The following is a 22,628-nucleotide window of genomic DNA, read 5'->3' as shown; positions in this document are numbered from 1 at the left end:
ACGGTAGCCTTGTCTGGTTTGAGAGAAAATAAATCAGTTTCACCATGGCCGCTGTGATCACTGGCAGTCCAATGTCTCAGCTGGACTAAAGAGAGGTGTCCTACATACAGCTGCTCTGAGTAACCACATGAGGCTACCAGAAGGAAACTTGAACTGGTGAGAATGCCGGAGCTGCCTGTGTCCCAGAGGCTGGTAACAGGGTGACATCAACTGGGCTCCAGAAGTCTCAGGACTTCCATTTGGCTTCCAGAAACGACTTCAAGGTGTTAATTCTGATTTATAAAACTGTCTGTGTTTTGGATCCTGGTTACCTTAGAAATCAGCTTTAAGATGATAGCTAAAGAGTTCCCAAATTTACACTCAGACACCTAGAAGCAACACCCTTCGATGAAGAGCCAAGGTGGCTAGAATCAAGGACTGCTTTAACCTGACAAAATCCTACTTTGCAAATTAAGACTTTTTCCTTCTGGCTTCCCTTACAGAGTAGAAATTATGAATGTGAAGGAGGCCCCACTGTCAAAAGAGTTTAACTTAATATCTTTGACTGTTAAAATATTTAGAGTTCAATATTTAAAAAGCATAACAATAAATTCTAGTGTGTATTTTAATAAGATTCCTACTTATGATCCCATACCACATATTTATTTGTATTAGATCATATATTTAAACCATTATCCTTTACTGGCAAGCACATATTCCCATGAGCAAAAAGATGTGAATAAATTAGTTCTCATCTTCTGAAAGATCTGCCTTTTATTTATACCAGGCTTTTTAAAAGGTTGGCAGATTTTTTTTTAAAAAACTTCTTTGTGAGATTGATTTAAATTTTAGCTTTTCCTCTATATCCTAATTACTTAACCATCAATGAATTTTTCCAAAAAATTCTGAACATTCTTTGATCCAAACTCTAAAAGAGTTTAGTGTGCTAATGTACCATAAGCATTCCCTAGAACTAGCACACCCTCAGTGGTCAGTGATGCTCCTTTTATTACTCTAGAGTGTTTTAGAAATATTCTATAACATTCTTATCACCTGCAAGTTGTCTTCCTAATTCAAAAAAAAAAAAAGAAAGAAAAGAAAAAGAAAACAGTAGCAGAAAGCTTAAGAAGCCTTTTCCTTTGTTTGCACTTCTCTACTAACCAAATTAATGTGTATCCTTTCAGTAGAAGATGTCCATCTCAGAAGACAAATTGTGCTTTCTGTTCCTGCTAAAACAAGCATATGGAGCACACCTGTGAGACCATATAAAAGAATGAAAAGTCAGTAGAGCAAGAACTAGCTTGAGATTTAAGTAGAAGTAAATGTGTACTACTGTTTGAAAAGGGGCAGTTACTGACAACCTTGAATACTCTCGTACTGATATTAAAGGCAGTGAACTCCTGTACTAAAGTTCTGGAAAGACCAACAGTTACTCATTCCCTTTCATAAGCTCACCAGTACAGTCACTGACATAAAAAGTAAAGATTGTTAGCAATGCCTAACCACTTAATTGCCTAAGTAACCGTCGTCTCTTTACAGGCCTCATTGTCTTGAGCACTGAGGAAGTGGCAAACCAGTAGGATCGTAATCTATTATCTGTTACCACTAAGAGCACTGATGTATTGTGACACCAACAGAGAGAAAGGCCAGAGAGGCAGACACAGGGGAACTTAGCTGATAAAGGCTGTGCTAGACACTACCATCATCTTCCTTCCAAATGGCTCACTTATAACCAAGGGTACCTGTCAGGGCTGGGAGGTGAGAAGGGGGATGGAAAGAGGAAAAGAAAAAGACTTGGTAGAAGAGCTTAAGGAAGGTGGGCTACTGGAGTCTTAGACCATTCGATTGTTCTAAGTAGTCTCCTTGTCCTGGTCCGTGTGACTGAATCAATTAAACACACACACACACACACACACACAACACACACATGCACACGCACACGCACACACACTCATACACATACTCATGAGTTACTTATCCCAAAGATTATCAACTGAAGTTCCTATGGGAGGTGGCAGAACACATGACCAGCCCACATGCTAGGCCCCTTGTGGTGCCCATGGTAGAAGTTTGGTAGCCTTTATCAAAGGCTGTCTTGTCTTGCTCCAACTACTAGGAAGCACACAACTAAGAGTGAATGCAAAATGAGCTGCAGTTGTAACACTGTGATACTAAAAGCCAGTCCGGCTCCTCACTATGATAAAAACAACTTTTTTTATTTGCTTCTTTTAAGCTCCAGAGCTTGTAGCTGTTGGATTTTATGATTAAGACATCAACTTTGAGAAAATCCTTTAATTGTTATGCCTTTTAAAACCTTAATACCTAGATATCATTCTAAAGCTTTCTCTGCCTCCCTCTGCCCTGAACAGTCAAATGTCTCTCCACAGTTCCTCCAAGATCCAGTACAGAGCTAACTTCAAAGATTGTAAAACTATATGGCCAGAAACACTAAAATTAAATAGGTTGTTTTTGCCATGAACTAGACACCAATGTAAACTTTTATGTAGTACAAACATTACGTTTCAAATAATCCTAGAATCAGTCAACAAAGATATAGGAGAAAAGGCACTGGGGAAAAAAAATCATGCTTTTTAAAACCATTGGTTCTGCATTATTTAAAAAAAAAATTGTAATAAAATGTTTTAAAAACCTAAATTTTAAGAAAAGTATGTACTAAATAAGAAGCTTTATTTTAATATAAATTAGAAAGCAAGTATAGATGGATATTAGTTATCAATTAGATATACAATGGTGTGCCAAGTGAAAATATTCTGATTGGACCCCAGGAGATGAACTTCAGGCAATTAGCAAATACTTTAAAATAGTAGGGAAAACTGTGTGTTGTGTGAAACTGTTCTCCATTGGATTCTGCAATGAGTCCACCACACATATAAGAAAGCTTTAAAACCACTGACTCAAAGGATATGTCTTACACAATTCAAGTGCTCTTTTTTTTTTCAGTAACCAATAATTCTTTGCTTTTTTAACATGGTTTTTCCTACTTAAAGTTGTTAGTTACGCTTGCTCAACTAGTAAGGCATTATCTCAATCTTTTGTAATATTTGGTCTATGTACTCATTGCAAAATGTGAATTCCTTTTTATCATTTCTTTTCTGGACAGAAAAAAAAGAATCACCTAATAAAAACTATTTAAAATAAAGATAGAATAAAAACCTTGGTGTATTTATCTGAAAATCAAAACAAAAATGCATATATAATGCTCTGTTTTACTATCCATAGATGGTAACACAATTTCATTCAATTCACTCTCTTTCAAAAAGAGAGAGGAAACTTTTTTCCTTTCATTTTAAAGGTATTCATAGGCACTTTAAATATGTTATAAAAGGTTATTTGCCAATACATTTAATGATTTGGATACTAAATAGTTATCTTTAAATGGTAGAGACTTTCTTTACTTAAATAAATAAGCAATTTTTTTCATTTCCAGGAGAATCTCATCAAAAATTTCATAGCTTCTCTTCTTTACTGTCTGGGAGTAATGAGCAAAGGGCAGATATTTTTGTTTATCCAAAATAATGTACTTTTCTTCTCTTGAATCCTATTCATTTAAAAACTTCCTGACTATGGGGAATGAAAAGAAAGTTTTAACAAAGCTGATGAACAATCCAAAATTATCTGTACAAGACAGAGTCTCTCGTCACAATTCGGAGTAAGTGCTAAGTGTTGCCAACACATATCATGCAGATGAAAGGAAAGTGTGGACCATTAACATTTTTTTTCAACCTATTCTATTTATTTAAACACAACTTAAGATATGTTTCGAGGGAGACGTAGACTCCTGATATTGAAATGTTATCTTTATATTCTGATTAAGTGTGGCCAAGTTTCGAAAGTTAACTACAGACTTGCCTAACTTTTGGGACATTATCTCAAACTTTAGTTCTATTTGTCCTTTGCACACATCGTATCCCCATTAGCCATAAGTGAACTCCCAAATCAAAAGAGTAAAGATCATCACAAAAGGAGAAGGAAGGTTGTTTGAGTATTCACTTTATGATCAAGTTTTTAAGGGTTGTTGGTTTTCCATGTAATATTACCCTGCATAAAAACATTCTAAATCCTTTATCTTGATATTCAAAGTTTTGAAGATTTTATCTTAAGAATTACATCTCTGGCCTTACTTCCCATATTAGCAACATGCTTAGGGCTTTGGATGGGCTTTGGGACCAGACAAACCTGTACTTGAGCCCCAGCTCTACACTCTATGAACCAAGTGACCACAGCCTCTTACTTAAGGCCTCTTACTTAAGCCTTAGGGTTCTCATTAATGAATATAGATAGCCTCATTTCAAACTCCCAGCAACCTGTATGATGAAGCTCCAGTGAAGAACCCATACATAAAGCTATGTACAGTGTCTGGCATGGAATAACTGTTGAGTAATATCAACCATTGGTATTAAAACATGTCCACACAAATGCTCTGCTTCTGCCCAGTTGTTTGCTCATTGTTTGCTAGGATGTCTTCTGTGTCATCTTCAGGCCTTCTCAGAGGAAGTCACACATTCACATGCCACACACACATATTCAGTCTCTCCAAAAATGTTTCTCTTTAAGCCTTCCATTAGAACTTTTTCAAACTCCCTTCTCATCAGATAATTATTGACTACACACATAATTCAATAGTCAATTCTCTATTAGCTGTTTTAAGTTTGTCACTTAAAATATTACTTAGACTATTTCTTCAATATTTTGTGGTTTATGATGTCATGGATTTACATTTAGGGTCCCAAATCAGATAGTAAATCCTTTTCTATTATCTATAATACCTAGAAGAATATTTTTTTCACTTGTATACACTATATTATGACAATTTAATTCTAAGTGTCTGGTAGAGAGAGGGAGAGAGAGAAGGAGGGAAAGATAGAGAGACAGAGAGAGAGTAAAATTCTCTCCTAGATATATTTCTGCAAAACACAGGCCTATAGCATTGAGCTGTACAAGCTGATTTGGAGGCATAGGAAGTTATAGCCAAAGTGTACTGGGGCCAGATCAGACTATCTTGCAAGAGTCAAGTGTGTATGACTTTCCCAAATTCTGCATGCAATGACATCTCACTGGTTGTTTTAAATATTCCATGGGGATTAGCAAACACTACAAAACAGGGAATTTTTCTTTCTCTTTTTCTTTCTTCTTCTTTCCTTCCTTTCTTTTGTTCTTAACATTTTTGGTAATTCTGTTGTTAAACATTTACCAGTGTGCCATAAAGATAGACTTAGATCATCCAAAAGATGGATGTAGAATTAAATATACAATAAGTACTGAACAAACTCACTGCTCTTTTTTAGAATGAGAGGGCATTCTGGGCCACAAAAACAGCATATTCCCATTATTAGTGGAGTCTGTAGTTACCATTTTAAACATTAATTTTCTTTGCAAATGATCTTGATATTTGACAGATATTCATTTATTTGTATTGTAAAGCTATGGTCTTAGTATTTTTCGGGGATTTAATGCATATCTAACACTCCTAAACTGTAAGATCCTCAGAAGAATATGGTAATATTAAAGGATGTGCTGGGCTCAGAATAATCATAATGTATCCATTTACTGATTGATTTTAAAATCTACCATTTTGAAAGATGAGAGAGAATTTATAAAAACAGAACATATATTCCAAAAATTAAATAATTACCAAAGCATAAGTATATTCTCAGCCTTCGAGATAGTAGATAAGGGGATCATGACAGCTATATTTGTTTTATTGGATTTTGAGGTATGTCTCTTTTTGTCATTTATTAAGTAATTTTAAAGATTCCAATTTTTAAAAGATTCCATTGTCTGTGCTAGATCAGCAATACAATACTTGAGAAATTAATATTCATCTTTTAAAACCATGAATTTGATTAGTATATTTTTTAAGCATCTTCAATTCAGGACCTAGGGTCAGCCTGGGCCTTGGTATATTGCCTTTACAAGCACTCTTCAGGTCAACATGGAGAAAAGAAGGGGCAAGTATATTAGTAAAATCTTGGTTTGCACGTGATCTACTTTTCTGCCATGAAAAGATTTCTTCTGAAGGCAGACAGGAAACATCACTGAAGATGAAAATATCGTTCCACACCAAAATCACACACTGCAAGTCCAGTGATCCATCAAACACACTCGGGACAAGACTTTATTATATGTGAACATAGAAATTCATCTCCTATTTCAGGAAAACCAGAAACTTTCTCTAACCACAGAGGCAAGGCAACAAATCACCTTAACCAGGAAATCCAAAGGAGAAATGAATCCCCAGCATATAAATGCAACAGACAGACGTAGGGGTCTAACTCCTTTGCAATGGACTAAACTTAAAGATCAAATTTCCTCTTATTTACAACTTCCCAGGATTTGGGCTGCATGCACCCTGCCAGGGTCTGTGTGTCTCAGATTCCCCTCCTTCAGCTCAGCTGCCTGCTGACAGACGCCATGCCATGTAGGATGTAATTATTCTCTGTTCAAGCAGAGAACAGCAGGTGTTACAGATATGTTAGGGTTTCAGAGAGGGTCTTGCCCAGATGTTAACAAAAGAAATTAGAGAATATTTTTGGATAGGAATTGTGCATTCCCAAATTTCTGGAACAGATTTTGAGACATTGTGTCAGGAACAAATATTTCAAGCACTTGCCTTCTGTGGGATCACTAGGACCCACCCGGTCACATTCTAAATGAGGGAGAGTATCCACTATGGGACCTCTAAATAGAGACCCAAGATTATGGTGCTTACTAGGGCAAAGCAGCAAGGAAAAACATCCAAACTAAAAAGGCAGTTTACTTTGTAAACAGTAATTTAAAATTGACATTTGACTTCAGATAAGTTGAAACATCTGAGCCTGAGTCCCATGCCAAATTAAAACACATATAATCCATCCTTTGGGTTTGTGAAGTTTTCCAACATGGCGTGGAAACATGAACATACTCTACACAGACCTGTACCTAATCATGTCTTTTCTGTGTTTAACACACTTCAGTTGTCCCCTGTTACACCATAGGATCAAGCCCAGTGCCTCATTATGACGTGCAAAGCCCTAATGATCCCACTCCTCCTGCTTCCTGCTTCATTTTCAGTCTCCTGTCTGAACGTTCTCTGCACCATTTAATACTGTAGGTCTCCCCATGTTCTTATTTTCAGGCTTTCATACAGCTGTTCTGTACCTAAAGCTCTGGCTAACCCATATATTTCTTTTGGGACTCTGTTTGGACCTTTTTCTCTCTGGGAAGCCTTTGCTGACTCTCAAAGTCATGGCTAGATGCTCCTCAGAGTTTTTCCACACCCTAAGATGTTTTTCTCATGTAACACTTAAAACAGTGTAATTTTTCTAGCCTTTTTTCTACTTTTATTTCTTAGTCCCTATTTCTCTACTAACAGCCAGTCATTTTGCTAAGAGCAGAGATTGACTGTGTTCACTTTCTTCATGCTGAATCCTCAGGACACCTCCTGCATCGTCAGTTGTCAATAATTGTTTTCTTACTAGATGAATAAATTAGGCTCCGATAATAGTGTTCCATTAAAATTAATGACCACAAGTACATGAACAGTTAGAGAAATTCATGAGAGAAGAAAATTTGTCCTCTCCACCATTGTATACTCAGCACAAACAGCATATATTAGATGCTCAATAGACATTTATTGAACCAAAAAAAATTTTGAAATATTGAGTACAAGACATTGTCCTTGACATAGTGAATTGAGAGTATTAAAATTAATATTTCTAATAAGAATGTTAAGCATTTTCTCATTTTTAAGATCATAATAACTCAAAGAAAGAAACAACTTGCTTCTTATGGAATAATTACTACTGGCAATATTGATAACTTTATCTATTATAGATTATCTTAGTTCATTTTCAGTTGTTATAACTATATACCACAGACTATGTAACTTAAAAACAATAAAGGCTTATTCAGCTCACAACTTTGGAGATCAGAAAGTCCAGAGTGGAAGGGCCACATCTAAGCAAGACTTTTTTGTTTGATGGAACACTGCTGAGTCCAGAGGCAGTACAGGGTATTGCATGGTGAGAAGGTCACAAATAAGAAACAGAGCCAAACTGGCTTTTATAACAGACCCACTCTTGAGATAATCCACTAACTCATTAATCCATAAATGCATGTATATATTAATCCATTCATAAAGGTAGAGTCCCCTTAACATAATCCCTTTTTGAAGGTTCCACTTGGTCCCTTCTCTTAATATTTACAATGGAGATTAAACTTCAACATGAGTTTTGTGGGACAATATGTTATGTGCATGTACAAATATATCACAATGTATCTCATTTTTACATATAATTATAATGTACCAATTAAAAATTAATCTAAAAAAGAATTTTTCCTTTTCAATTCTTGTATAAGCATTTCTTAGTTTATTGAGTGGTGTTGTCAGATTTGCATTTTTGAGTCCCAGTCATATCTAGTCTCCTTGAAATATGCAATTTCTGCCACAATTTGGATCTATAATGTCCTCTATTGTGGCTCCTGAGTTAAATGCTTAATCCCATTTTGGTGACTGGAAGGTGGTGGAACTTTAAGCTCTGGGGCCCTGGAGAGATCTCCCAGTCATTGGGGGCACTCCTTTGAATAGGATAATAGGACCTTGTCCATTTCTCTCTCTCTGTTTGCTTCCCAGCCATGAAATAAGAATCTTGTTCCACCATGCATTCCCTATCAAAATAACTGATAAGAATAAGCCATGGTTCCATCCCAAGGGGCAATGGGGGTACCAGAAAGGTAGCTAGAACATATCAAGTCCATGAAGGTATGATTAGGTTATCAAGCTGAACCTGGGTCAGTACTGAGTGAATATTTAGATACTGAACCACCTAATGTTAGTCTAAACTGCTCATGGAGATTCTGGAAAAGAGTGTACTGAACCTTCCAGTGATACCATATTTGTCAAGGAAGGAAAGAATAAAGACTTGAAATTGACCTCTGTACCTTTCTCTAATCTTGTGATACTTATCAGACCTTTCTGTCCTGGCCTCATGGCTTTGCTTTCTACATAAATTAGCCCTTTCTATTTATATAATTATAACTGAGCGATGACCTTTTACAATTTAAGGCTGATCTTTTCCTCAACTTCAGAAGGCTCTCACCAAAGAGGAAGCAAATGCTCAGCAAAATTATGTCAGTGAGCAGAGAAAACTACCAACATTTCTCTGCCTCTGCTTCTCACATTTTTAATCTCAGACAGGGTGAAAGTCAGATTAGAAAAGTACACTTGAGCAGAAAATACATTGCATTGATAAAAGGCAGATAATTCCTGAGTTAATGTACTTAGGGCACAAATAACGATAGCTGACTATAAATCAGTTATGTATCACTGTCATTAAAAATGATATATCTCCCATCCCCACTTCTTCCTAGTTGCTCTTATACTTGATGAAGCCTTGTTATCATTAACTTGGATTTTTAGAGTTCTCTCCAAGTTAACAACTGATTTTCCCAACTCCAAATCCAACCATGCAAAAATCATCGTGATTTTTCTCACTCTTCTCTGCTGTACATATTTCAGTGGTTTCACACTAAAATGGCTCATTACAAAATTAAACTCTTATGTCTAATTCTGAACTTAACATTTTCCTGGCACTACCTTCTACCACTTAACATGTATCCAAGGAATCTGTATGTTTATGTTGCTGTTGGTTTTCTGATATCTTTATCACTTTCTCACTACTGTTCCTTACTCCCCACTATTCTCCCTTGGGCATGTCCTACCTTCATCACTACCTGACAAAATCCTACCCACTGTTCTAGATACTGCTTAAATGTCTAAAGTGTTCCATGATTCTTTCCACAGCACAGGTTCCTTATCTCTCTGATTTTTCGATAGCTCTCCATAACTCAGCTTAGTGTACTCATCATAATCTATGCTGGGTTAAATTTTATGTATACATTATCATATGGCTTTACTCCTAGTAAATGTTCAGTAAATGCTTTGTTGAATTTATATTTTTAAAAAAAGAAAGCTTCAGATAGACAAGATAAACACACATATGAGCTGTTTTATAATATAGTACCATTTCCAATTAAGAAATTCAGATTCAGAAAAAATGACAAGTGTCTGTTGAGAAGGTACAGAGATTCTAAAATAATGAGCCATGGTCATCATATAAAATGTAGTTTCTAGCCCTCTGAAATTTGGTTGTTAACTAGTATCTTCTTGATGCTTCCAGAGTCTATTAAACATAGAGTCAAGTACCCTAAAAAACCTAAAGTCATCAGTAAACCATAAAAATCATATTTTGACTATTTGGCCATTTTAGTTAAGTCTATTGACAATGAAGATGGTACCTCCTACCTCTTTTATATCATTTAAAGTACCTAGTTCAAGCCTGGCTGGCACACAGCTTCTTTAAAAGAACAAACTCTGAATTCTCTAACTTTCTTTTCCCAAAGTTATTTACTGAAGGACAGTTTGATCCCCTAATCTCTGGTGTCTAATCCATCATCAAATCATTTCTGTTTTACCTTTAAAATGAATTCTTATATCTGCCCACTTCTGTCTCACCTACAGCACATCAAAATCTTTTTTGCTATATTCCCACTTCATCAGCAGCTTTCAACTAATGTATTCTATACACACAGCCAGAAAAAAAATCCATTAAAAAAATATAAATGGCTTGCTTTCTTCTTAAAACCTTTATATGGCTTTTCATTTCACTTTGAGTAAAATCCCATTACTCAACAGTAACCATAAAGGCTCCCCGGCCTCTCCTACAGCTCCTCTATCCCAACCACGTGGGCCTCACTCAGCCCCTCTCAGAGGCCATGATCATTTGCCTCAAGGCCTTTGCACAAATTGCTTCCCTTGTCTGGCTCTTCCCTGGCACTTTGCATAATCATTTTCTTCTTCCCTTCCTGTGTAGAAGCCTCACACTTGCTTCCCCACCAGCCTAATGATTTTCTCTTCATCAAGAGAATTGTTTAAGCAATCCTGTTATTGTACATGTCATCTTACTTATAAAATGGGTAATTATTACTTATTTTCTGGTCTACTCTTGTATTATTTCTCCTCTTTCAAGATTAAAAGATGCATGAAGGTAGAGACAACATACGCTTTTTTCCATCATTGTGTACCCAGAACTTGGCAAAATTTCCTGAAGCATAAAGGGCACTCAACAATATTTGTCAAATAAAATTTTAAGAAGTGAAACTTAAATATTTAATATATGCCAACTGCTGGTATATACCTGATGAAAAATGTGTTGGAGATGGATGTTGGAGACTTTTGCAAAATATGCAAGTATGATTATATTTGATGCCACACAATTGCACACTTAAAATAATTATAATGGTAAATTTCATGTTTTGTGTATTTTACTACAATGAAAATAACTTCTAATAAATGTCATAGGAGATAAGGAGAAAGCAGATGGTTTTGAAGAGATTCAAGTGAGGGAACTAAGGAAATCACATAAGAGGTGACATCTAAACAGGGAGAAGGAAAAAAGTCTCTGGACAAACAAAAGAAAGTTACATAGCAAGGAAAGAGGCATGAGACCCCATGAAGGGATGGCAGTTTGGTGAGGGCTTGACAGAGGTAAACCCGAGCTGTAATCACCAATCACCAAAAGACCCCAAAGAAATGTTACTTTCTACTTCCTTGGAACTTGACAGCCCACATATGTTGGACTCAGTTATTCAACAGACTGTAAATACCACAAATATTCATTTTCCCATTCTAAGCAGATTTCACATGGTTTATTCAATTTAATAATGAATTTAAAGATGAGAATTTTGCCCAAGAACGAGAGAACCATGTCTGAAAGACAGTAAGCAAAAGTGATACAACTTCACTCTATCAGTCTGAAAGCAGATTTCAACATGAAGGCTAAAGCAAGAAGAACTGGTGCTCATGTATCCCAGAGCCAGCAAAACTAGCCTAAACCTGGGGAGGCGTCTTAATTCTTGTTTTAAGATGCTTTCACAAATTATTAAAAACTCTGTCTTCTCTGTTCTGCAATATATTTTAAAAATTAAATGTTTTTAAGTTTAAGGTTAATTCTTTAAATTGCTTGTCTATTAAAAAGTAGACAAAAAAAAACCCTCACTGTTGTTGCCTATTATTGAACATAAAGAGCTATCCACAATAAAGAGAAATCAAGACTATTTCTGTCACTATAATTCAGCATGGGTCATATTAAAATCATAAAAGTGTGTATTGAGTAGCAGAGTATAGGAAATCTGCCTCAATCTACCCAAATGAACTGGTATGGGTTCTGAATTTCTCAGAGAGCTGTCCTAAGGTCCAGAGTTCCTGCCATATGAACTTACCAGAACAGAGTCTCACATGTCAGTGGTTCTGAATGAAGAAAGACATGAGTGATAATCAAAGTAATGGGTTTTAAAGAAAAAAGAATTTGAGACAGTAATGCCTCCCTCCTTTGTTTCACTGCACTAAATATGGTCAAATGTCTTCTGAGAAGGTCATTGGTGGGCCTGGGAATGAAAAGTAAAGGCATTTTGTTCTTCTAGATAAAAGAGTTGTTAGGGTTGATCATTTTTCTTCTTTTCATATGCCATCTTGTTCTGCCCTGTTGTTCTTTTTTCCTCTACTGCATTATAATCTACATGGGAACCTCATTTAGTTAAACATCCTCCACCCAGTACCATAGGAAAATGGAGGTGACTTCTGTCTTTTGGGTTTGGTTTTTCCCGTAAGTATGTTGTTAAGAACTATATTCTTCCTTCATATCAAAACCCATGCAGTTTCTTTCTAATTTTAGTTTCCCTCGGTGACCAGTAACCTGCAATCAAAATTTTGGCATGTAAATATATTATAGGACTTTTCATTTTATGAGTGCTGCTGTTGAAATTTGGCATATAATATGGGAGATTTTCAGAACATTTTTCATACCAACCATTAATCTCCTCCTTGCTCTCATCACACTGTAACTCCACCTCTCTTCTTGTTATATACCAATGCTCTATGTGGGTAAGATTAAATTTAGCTTACTATTTCATTCAAGAAACATTTACTCACTGGCAGCTATAAGCCAAGCACTATACTGTTGGTTAGAGATAAAGCAGTAGAGTCTGTCTCCTTAAGGCAGCCACCATTATTTCTTACATTGTATATAAATTTGTTGAATTAAACTAAATTGCTAGATAATTATTGGCTTTAAAGGTGCTGGGGAAAACTGGCCTAGTTAAATAATCAAGTGTTTCAATGATATCGTAACCATAAAACCTCATATGAATGTTTCCTCTGAGTGTCCAAGAGCAAACACTGCAGGAATGGGATGTGCAAAGACTAAAGAAGAAGGGGAGGGGAAAGCTCCACCCAGGCTATACCTTCATATCAAAACCCATGCAGTTTCTTTCTAATTTTAGTTTGAGGTGAAGGAAGGGTCAGAGAAGCCAGTATGACTTGACCATGACCTTTGATATCAACATCTGTGGTGGGGTAGTCTCAGATGGCTTCAGTTCATAACAAGTTTTTTGACTTTATGAACTTGACCAAACTCAGAATCCAAAAATGGTGGGTGTTGAACCCGTCATTCAAACTTTTCACAAAGTTTGTGCAAGTTTTCAACTAAAATGGTCCTTTCGGATCTTCATATGATGACCTATGAATGGACATCCTAGAGACAAAGGTAGTTTCTAGATAGAGATGAAGAAAGAAACTGTCTAAGTGGTAAGACTGCTCTGCCCAATTACTTTTACAACAGATAATCTAGAAATGGAGACGAAAAGTTCCAACAGGCCACTTAAACTTCATGAATTTCTATTTAAGGAGTTTCTCATATAAAATAATAATTTTCATCATTTAGTCAATGATTAATGAGTACCGTTCTATGCCAGGGCTTATACTGTGTATTACATACTCAAAGGTAAATATGGCATGCTCTCAAGGAAGTACTCAGTCCAGTGAAGGAGCAAACAATTAAATAAATGTGCTGGTGGGGTCAGCTTTTTAATCCCTATTCAACTCATAATTGATCAATCACAGCAGTCATCTTAGAACTAAAAGAGAGAATTTGCATACTAGATTGCTTAAACTTTGAGATATAAAATTGGAAAAACAAAGAGAAATAGAGGGCAAGAAAAGGTACCAGGCAGATGAAAGAATGAAGAGGCTAATTCAGACTGCTTCCAGAGAAAAAAGTTGTAATATAAAAAGAAAAGTCATGTGGAACTAAAACCGAAGAGACCATTTTTGGAGGCTGGTATATAAGCAACTATGAAATATATGTTTAAAAGCTAAGAGAAAAAGAATGGAAAACAAGTCTGATAAGAATTGCTCTGAAGTAGGAGTTGAATCCTTTCTGCTTTTTGAGAAATAAAACGTAAAATTAGAGTATGTTATAGACTCATGTTTGGCCTGCCACACCATGCTACTTTACCTGTGATGCTAGACATTGGGCCACACAATGTCCCAAGCTCAAGAGTGCACATTTGGATGGTAGGCTCTATTACTGGAGCAAATCAAGGACATTTGGATGTGATCCATTAAGGTCACAGTATAGAAATGCCTACATTTAGCTAGCACAATGTTATGGTTCAGATGTGAGGTGTGCTTCAAAAGCTCACATGTGAAAAAATGCAAGATGATTCAGAGAAAAAATGATTGGGCTGTGAGAGTCTTAACCCAATGAGTGAATTAATCCCCTGACAGGGATAAACTGAGTAGTAACTGAAGAGGTAGGGTGTGGCTGGAGGAGGTGGGAATTGGGGGCGTGGCTTTGAGATATATATTTGCATCTGACAAGTGAAGACCTCTGTCTCTCTGCTTTCTGATTACCAAGTGAGATGCCTCATTTTTGCTACACTCTTCCTCCATGCTGTTCTGCCTCACCTAGCACTGAGGAATGGAGCTTGCCTTCTATGAGCTAATACCTCTGATAAAGTGAGCCCCAAAATGAACTTTTTCTTCTTTACAATTGTTCTGGTTGAGTCCATTAGTCACAGCAGAAAAAAAAAATGCTAAAACACACAACTTCCCTCAGGCTAAGAGGTCCTAATTCACTATATTAACTTAATAGTATCTTGGAATGTCAGTGAAGGCCCCAAGTAGGATGTGATCCATGAACAGTGGATGTGTATGAGGGTGTGTGAATGTATGTGTGCATGTGAGTGTGTAAGTACAAGGTATGGACTCAATAGAAAAAAAGATTGAAAAGAAAGGAAAAGGAAAGAGCAGAACAGACATTCAACAGCTGAATAACGCTGGAGGAGGTAGGGAAAGAACACAGGTTGGGGAGATAGAAGAGCTGGTAGCTGTCATCCTCCATTCTGTCATCAAATACTATGACTCCCAAAAAAAATTCTGCTCATGAATCTTTTTTATTATTCTTTTCTGATAAAATAAAATTCAGTGACTTTTGCACTATTACTTTAAAAATAGACAACTTACATTTTACTATGCTCAGAGTAAATTTTATGTGTTATACTTGTCATATTTTCACTGCATATGAGATTGTTGGATTTTCTTTTCCCCTTTAGGAAAGTTAGGGGGATGTAATTTTGTTTCCATTCATTCTGTGAGCAATATTATGAGAATAGAATATTCCAGACTAAAAACCTGAAATATCTACATGAAATATTCTGGTATCTATAAGAAACTGCAAGTTGTTTCTTAGAGCTCCAACAGGAGATGAATAAATGAATGAAGATGAATGAACAAACATATGCAGCACTTAGCATGGGCCAGCCATTGGGCTGAGTCCTTTACTTGTAACATTTCATAGTCCTAATAACAATCCCAAATTAGATGCTATTACAGTCCTTATTCCAGAAGCTCAGAGTGATTAAATAATTTTCCCAAGATCACACAACTAGCAACCAACAAGGTTGAGATTTAAATAAGCAATTAAGTTTCAGAGCCCATCTTTCTAAGCACTGAGCTATACTGCCTCCCCAGGAATGCTGCACAGCAAGGTCTGAGCTTTATACTCTAGTCGGTTCTCCTCCACTCCGGCACGTGTATCAGCAACACACAAGTTAGATGTATGTGGCCATTTGCCTAGCAAGCCCATGGTATTAAAGAACTATGAGGGGAAATTTTGCTCAAGTAGATGAAAAAATATTAAAAGATCTCATAGGTAAAGGATATACTGTAGACTAATATGTACTATTTTAATAAATTATAAAGATAAATTAGGAGATTTTGAAAAAAAGAACCTGGTTGTGGTCATCATTTTAGCCTATGCTCTTTTCCTCCAGGTTCATTCATCTCTTTGTTTAGTGCATGAAAAGGCATTCTTTTGGAATATTGCTTTAGACCTAAGAGCCACAGAGTGCTTCAGCAGAGGTGCTTTATGGTAAAGCTTAGATTTTGGAAAGCTTTTTCATAGGTAAGAGAAGAATGCAAGGAGATAATCAGGCTCCCCAGGTAGAATGGAAACAGTTCACTTTAGACAGGGTAAGTTTGAGGGGCTGGGGATTCTCCAGATGGCCATGTCTATGATGACAATACATGTGTGTCTGTAAATAGTCTTCCACAAAAGCCATGTATCACCTTCCTAAAGTGTAGCACTTGGTGCAGACTGAATTTGGGAAAATTACGTTGAATGAATAAAGTGAAAAAAGAAGGCACGTAATTATAATGTGATTGATAAAAGAACCTACTAACGTTAAACTACAAAAAAGTTCAGAGTTGAAGAACCTTTTGTACCTTTATATGCTCATGTGAAAGTCATAAATATTTCATAGGGTTCATAGGGTAGAATGACACTTATCCTTTCAATAAACTGTTTTCTTTAGAGAACAGAAAGTTTCTATAAGGTACTACAGCATTAAAAGAAAAGCTTTGGATTTAAAAATACCAGTTATCTGATATTTCTGTGATGCAAGAATGTTACTTAAGGTCAATATTTGTAAAGGCCTTTTAAATAAATTTTTCTGTCAGAGGTACTGTTTCTATTCTAATCTCTGATAGGATTCATGTGCTTCAGAAAAAAAATTATATACCACATATGTATATATAATTATTTTATATGTAGGATATATACACATATGAATATACTTGGACGTGTATGTATGTATGTATCTTTCACCAAGTATGTATTTAACAGGAAATAGCTTTGTTTTTCCAATCTGACCTGTGCAGTACAATAGATCATTTGAATGTTTATTTTGCTTCAGTATTTCCTTCAGTCGCTTCATTACTTTTCCCATTTTTAAAAACTCTTTATAGCCACATATCTTAAGAGACTTATTTACTTCTGAGTTTCCTAGTTGTTCCATTATAGATTATTGGGAGTTCTGTGGCATTTTGTTACTATAAGATTGAATTTCAACTTGATGACTCACTTTCTGGAAATCAATTTTCTCAAACCAGTATCCATTTAATTTCATTGATGATGATAATTTTGAAATAAATTCATATATGCCCATAGATGGTACTTTAAAAAATGGGTTTTACATTGAATTTTATTTTAATTGTGGGTTTTAGAGTATTTGCTTCTTTAAATGTATTTTTATGGTGAAAATGAAATTTTATTTTGCAGTAAATTTATAAAAGGGTGCATGTTCATAGGATATGACGGAGCATTGGTTCTATTAAATTCTGAGGCTTTAGTTTGCCTTTGTTTCTATAACAGTTGTTAAATAGATATGTGTGGTTGCAGAACATGAACTAGCCTGTCATGATTTCCCTTCAAAAGAACCAAATTAGAAGTGTGCATTATGACAGTGTTCCATGACTCTCTTCTCCTGACCCTAACTTACAACTGTCTGACTATTCCCAATACATTCATTATGCTTTCTGGAGCCTTCAATCCATGGCCAAACCTCTAAATTCATTCCATCTTCTTGACTTAATTAAAACCTCATTCTATCTCTGGACACTACTTCCCTAGAAATCTCACTAGAGAATGTAGCTCTTAATGTTCTCCTCCGTATCTCAGAGTAAGGAAACAGAACCCAGGGCCTTTTTACCCAGTAGTGCTTCAAACCAATCCTCATTACCATTAGTCCTCATGTGATATCCCCCCTTTCTTTGGAGGCTCATGTTTATCATTCATATCATAGTCTACTCTACCTAATACCCAGAATACATGTGGATTCCATGGACAATTCCCCCACATTCACCACACCTTAACTACATGTATTCCTCAGTACATGTTCTTCATATCACTGAATTCTCCAACCACTTGATGACTTGACTTTCTTTTTATCTGTGCCTGCCTATCTTCCTTTGCCATCCATGAAGGAATTCATAGTACATTACAGAAACATTTTCTGGTCAGTATTCTCAATAATATTAACCTTCTAGTCCAGAGCAATTGGAAGAATTGGAAAAACCCAATCCTGGACAGTCCATATGTCTATCCTTATCCATATTCTAAAGCTGCAAAACATGGCCAAAAATAATAATCATAATCATGAAAGTACATTTACTGCAAATTAATAGACTTAAACCACAACCTGATCCACAGGGCTGCTTGATAATCCTTCCACACTACTCCAATCAAGTCTTCTATCTTCCATAGTGGATTTCAAACCTTCTCAGTTCTCCTAAAGTCTCCTCTCCTTCACATCACCCTTGTAACTCTTAGAAGACTGTCTTATTTCCCACTTCATAGAGAAAACAAAGACCTTTATTCAAGAAGTCCTTGAACTTCCTGCTCAAAACCCATAGATTCCTTTGTGTTTGTTCTGGTCCTTTTCACCTCCCCTCCTGCCTCAATAGAGAATGTTTCCATATTCTGTTTAAAGGCTTATACCATTACCTGAGCACAGGATCTCATCCTTTACACCCTTAGGAATTTACTCTATTCATTATTTCCTTACTCTTTTATTTTAACCTTCCTTATCACTAGTTTCTTCCTACCAGCATACAAAATGCCTGTCTTTCACGACTGAAAATTTTATTCTTCATTGACTTTGTGTTCCCCTCAAATTTAATCCAAAACCATAGTAGTCTTCTTTTCCCATTCCATATTTCTGAGGCCAAATCTGGTTCCCATCAACAATAGAACAGCAATATACTTAATAATTTACATTATCTTATAAATATTAAGTGTTTTATATTATACTATAATTTCATTAACAAAAGCAAATCTACCATGCAAAATTCAGTATGTCTTTACTACTCTTCATTTTTATATCATATCTAATTAAATCTATACAATTTTTAATTTATATCATATCTAATTTAATCTATACCAATCTATTCAGTTACTTGAATCATTTTTTGTATGTGTAGAGTTTGTTTTATCACTTTGACAGAATCATTTATTTCTATTTGTATTCTACTTTAGGTTTTGTTTTCTTCATATTTAAAATTTTATTTTATGTTTAATTTAAGTACAAACTTTAACATGATTCAAAAATATACATATAAACATGGATTCAAATAAGTCTCACTCCCACCTCCTCCGAATGTAGAATCTTTTTCATTATGTTCTGGTACATCTTTCGTGTACTTGTTTTTGGTAAAAATTACATATCTATATTTTGACCCATATATTTTTATAATAATACCATAATATACACACTTTTTTATTCCTGGCTTTTCACATTTAATTCATCTTGGTTAACATCTGTAGTATTGTTATATATTATATATCAGTTATATTTACTATGTTTCTCATGTGATAATTCTTTGCTTTTTCTCCCTACCTATGGGATTTAGGAAGGTTTTGACTTTTCTTCTGGGATGTGTGTGTGTGTGTGTGTGTGTGTGTATGTATGTTTGTTTTCCTAATTTCTTTTGTGATGTTCTTAGTCTACTTTCCCTTTCTGAGGCATTGAATAATTGGTTTGTCAACTCTAAGTGATATACTCTGTCTGCATATACTACCTATAAAGCAACAAGTTTATGCTACTCTGAATCTTCTTTCTACCTTCCCCCATCATTTTTCTGGGGTGGCTGGTTTATTTCAACTTTGGCAAATATATAATACTTATATACTCTTCTACTACCCTTTGTTTTAATTTTAAGAATATTGAAATATATTCAATGTATTCTATCTGTCCTTTCAGAGTTTTATATGTAAATACAGCAATTCTTTTTTTTTTTTTTTTTTTTTTTTTTGGCATTTGTGTAGTTTTTTTTTTAATTGATGCTATTTTTTTAAATACATGACAGCGGAATGTATTACAATTCTTATTACACATATAGAGCACACTTTTTCATATCTTTGTATAAAGTATGTTCACACTAATTCATGTCTTTATACATGTATTTGTGTTGTTTTTTACATCACAATTCTTATTACACATATATACCACAATTTTTCATATCTCTGTTGTATATAAAGTAGGTTGACACCAATTCATGTCTTCACACATGTACTTTGGATAATGATGTCCATCACATTCCGCCATCCTTGCTAATCCCCTGCCCCTCCCTTTCTCTCCCTCCCCTTTTCCCTATCTAGAATTCATCTATTTGTCCCATGTTCTCCCTCCTTACCCCATTATGAGTCAGCCTCCTTATATCATAGAAAACATTCGGCATTTGTTTTTTTTGGGGGGGGATTGGCTAACTTCACTTAGCATTATCTTCTCCAACGCCATCCATTGTAATTTATCACATTTTGATTTTTTAATTTTCTAATTCATTGATTTTTGCCTGTATAGCTACAAACTTCCTCCTTATTCTTTCAGGTACATTCTGTTGCTCTTTCTGCCCTTGCAAGTTGAATATGTAGCTCACTTATTTTCCATCTTTCTTACTTAAACTATGAAATATCTTTTGAGTAGTACTTTAGTGGAATCCTACACAGTTTTTTCATTGTTATTTAGGTCTAGGAAATTTTACAATTTCCATTATAATTTCTTCCTTAATTTGAATATTACCTTTTAGAATATCTCTTTGATTCCAGATATGCCAGCTTTTTTATTTTTTTTATTTATTTTTTTTTCAGTTCACTTTTTTTTTTAATTTTTATTGTGGGTTGTTCAAAACATTACAAATTTCTTGACATATCATATTCCACACCTTGATTCAAGTGGGTTATGAACTCCCACCTTCACCCCATACACAGATTGCAGAATCACATCAGTTACACATCCATTGATTTACAAATTGCCATACTAGTGTCTGTTGTGCTCCGCTGCCTTTCCCATCCTCCCCCCTCCCCCCTCCCCACCTCTCCCCTCCCCTCCCCTCCTCTCTCTCTACCTACTCCACTGTATAACCCTGAGGGTCTCCTTCCATTACCATGCAATTTCCCTTCTCTCTCCCTTTCCCTCCCACCTCTCATCCCTGTTAAATGTTAATCTTCTTCTCCTGCTCTTCGTCCCTACACTGTTCTTAGTTACTCTCCTTATATCAAAGAAGACATTTGGCATTTGTTTTTTAGGCATTGGCTAGCTTCACTTAGCATAATCTGCTCTAATGCCATCCATTTCCCTGTAAATTCTATGATTTTGTCATTTTTTAATGCAGAGTAATACTCCATTGTGTATAAATGCCACATTTTTTTTATCCATTCGTCTATTGAAGGGCATCTAGGTTGGTTCCACAGTCTTGCTATTGTGAACTGTGCTGCTATGAACATCGATGTAGCAGTGTCCCTGTAGCATGCTCTTTTTAGGTCTTTAGGGAATAGACCTAGAAGGGGAATAGCTGGGTCAGATGGTGGCTCTATGCCCAGCTTTCCAAGAAATCTCCATACTGCTTTCCAAATTGGCTGCACCAATCTGCAGTCCCACCAGCAATGTACAAGTGTACCCTTTTCCCCACATCCTCTCCAGCACTTGTTGTTGTTTGACTTCCTAATGGCTGCCAATCTTACTGGAGTGAGATGGTATCTTAGGGTGGTTTTGATTTGCATTTCTCTGACTGCTAGAGATGGTGAGCATTTTTTCATGTACTTGTTGATTGACTGTATGTCCTCCTCTGAGAAGTGTCTGTTCAGGTCTTTGGCCCATTTGTTGATTGGGTTGTTTGTTCTCTTATTGTCTAATTTTTTGAGTTCCTTGTATACTCTGGATATTAGGGCTCTATCTGAAGTGTGAGGTGTAAAGATTTGTTCCCAGGGTGTAGGCTCCCTATTTACCTCTCTTATTGTTTCTTTTGCTGAGAAAAAACTTTTTAGTTTGAGTAAGTCCCATTTGTTGATTCTAGTTATTAACTTTTGTGCTATGGGTGTCCTATTGAGGAATTTGGAGCCCGACCCAACCGACTGTAGATCGTAGCCAACTTTTTCTTCTATCAGATGGCGTGTCTCTGATTTGATATCAAGCTCCTTGATCCATTTTGAATTCACTTTTGTGCATGGCAAGAGAAAGGGATTCAATTTCATTTTGTTGCATATGGATTTCCAGTTTTCCCAGCACCATTTGTTGAAGATGTTATCCTTCCTCCATTGCATGCTTTTAGCCCCTTTATCAAATATAAGATAGTTGTAGTTTTGTGGATTGGTTTCTGTGTCCTCTATTCTGTACCATTGGTCTACCCGCCTGTTTTGGTACCAGTACCATGCTGTTTTTGTTACTATTGCTCTGTAGTATAGTTTGAAGTCTGGTATCGCTATACCGCCTGATTCACACTTCCTGCTTAGCATTGTTTTTGCTATTCTGGGTCTTTTATTTTTCCATATGAATTTCATGATTGCTTTCTCTATTTCTACAAGAAATGCCGATGGGATTTTGATTGGCATTGCATTAAACCTATAGAGAACTTTTGGTAATATCGCCATTTTGATGATGTTAGTTCTGCCTATCCATGAACAGGGTATATTTTTCCA

This window comes from Marmota flaviventris, chromosome 6 (genome assembly GCF_047511675.1).
Source record: "Marmota flaviventris isolate mMarFla1 chromosome 6, mMarFla1.hap1, whole genome shotgun sequence".
In the NCBI taxonomy this organism is placed as follows: Eukaryota; Metazoa; Chordata; class Mammalia; order Rodentia; family Sciuridae; genus Marmota; species Marmota flaviventris.
The sequence above is the reverse complement of the archived record's forward strand: the minus strand, read 5'-3'. Positions refer to the sequence as shown.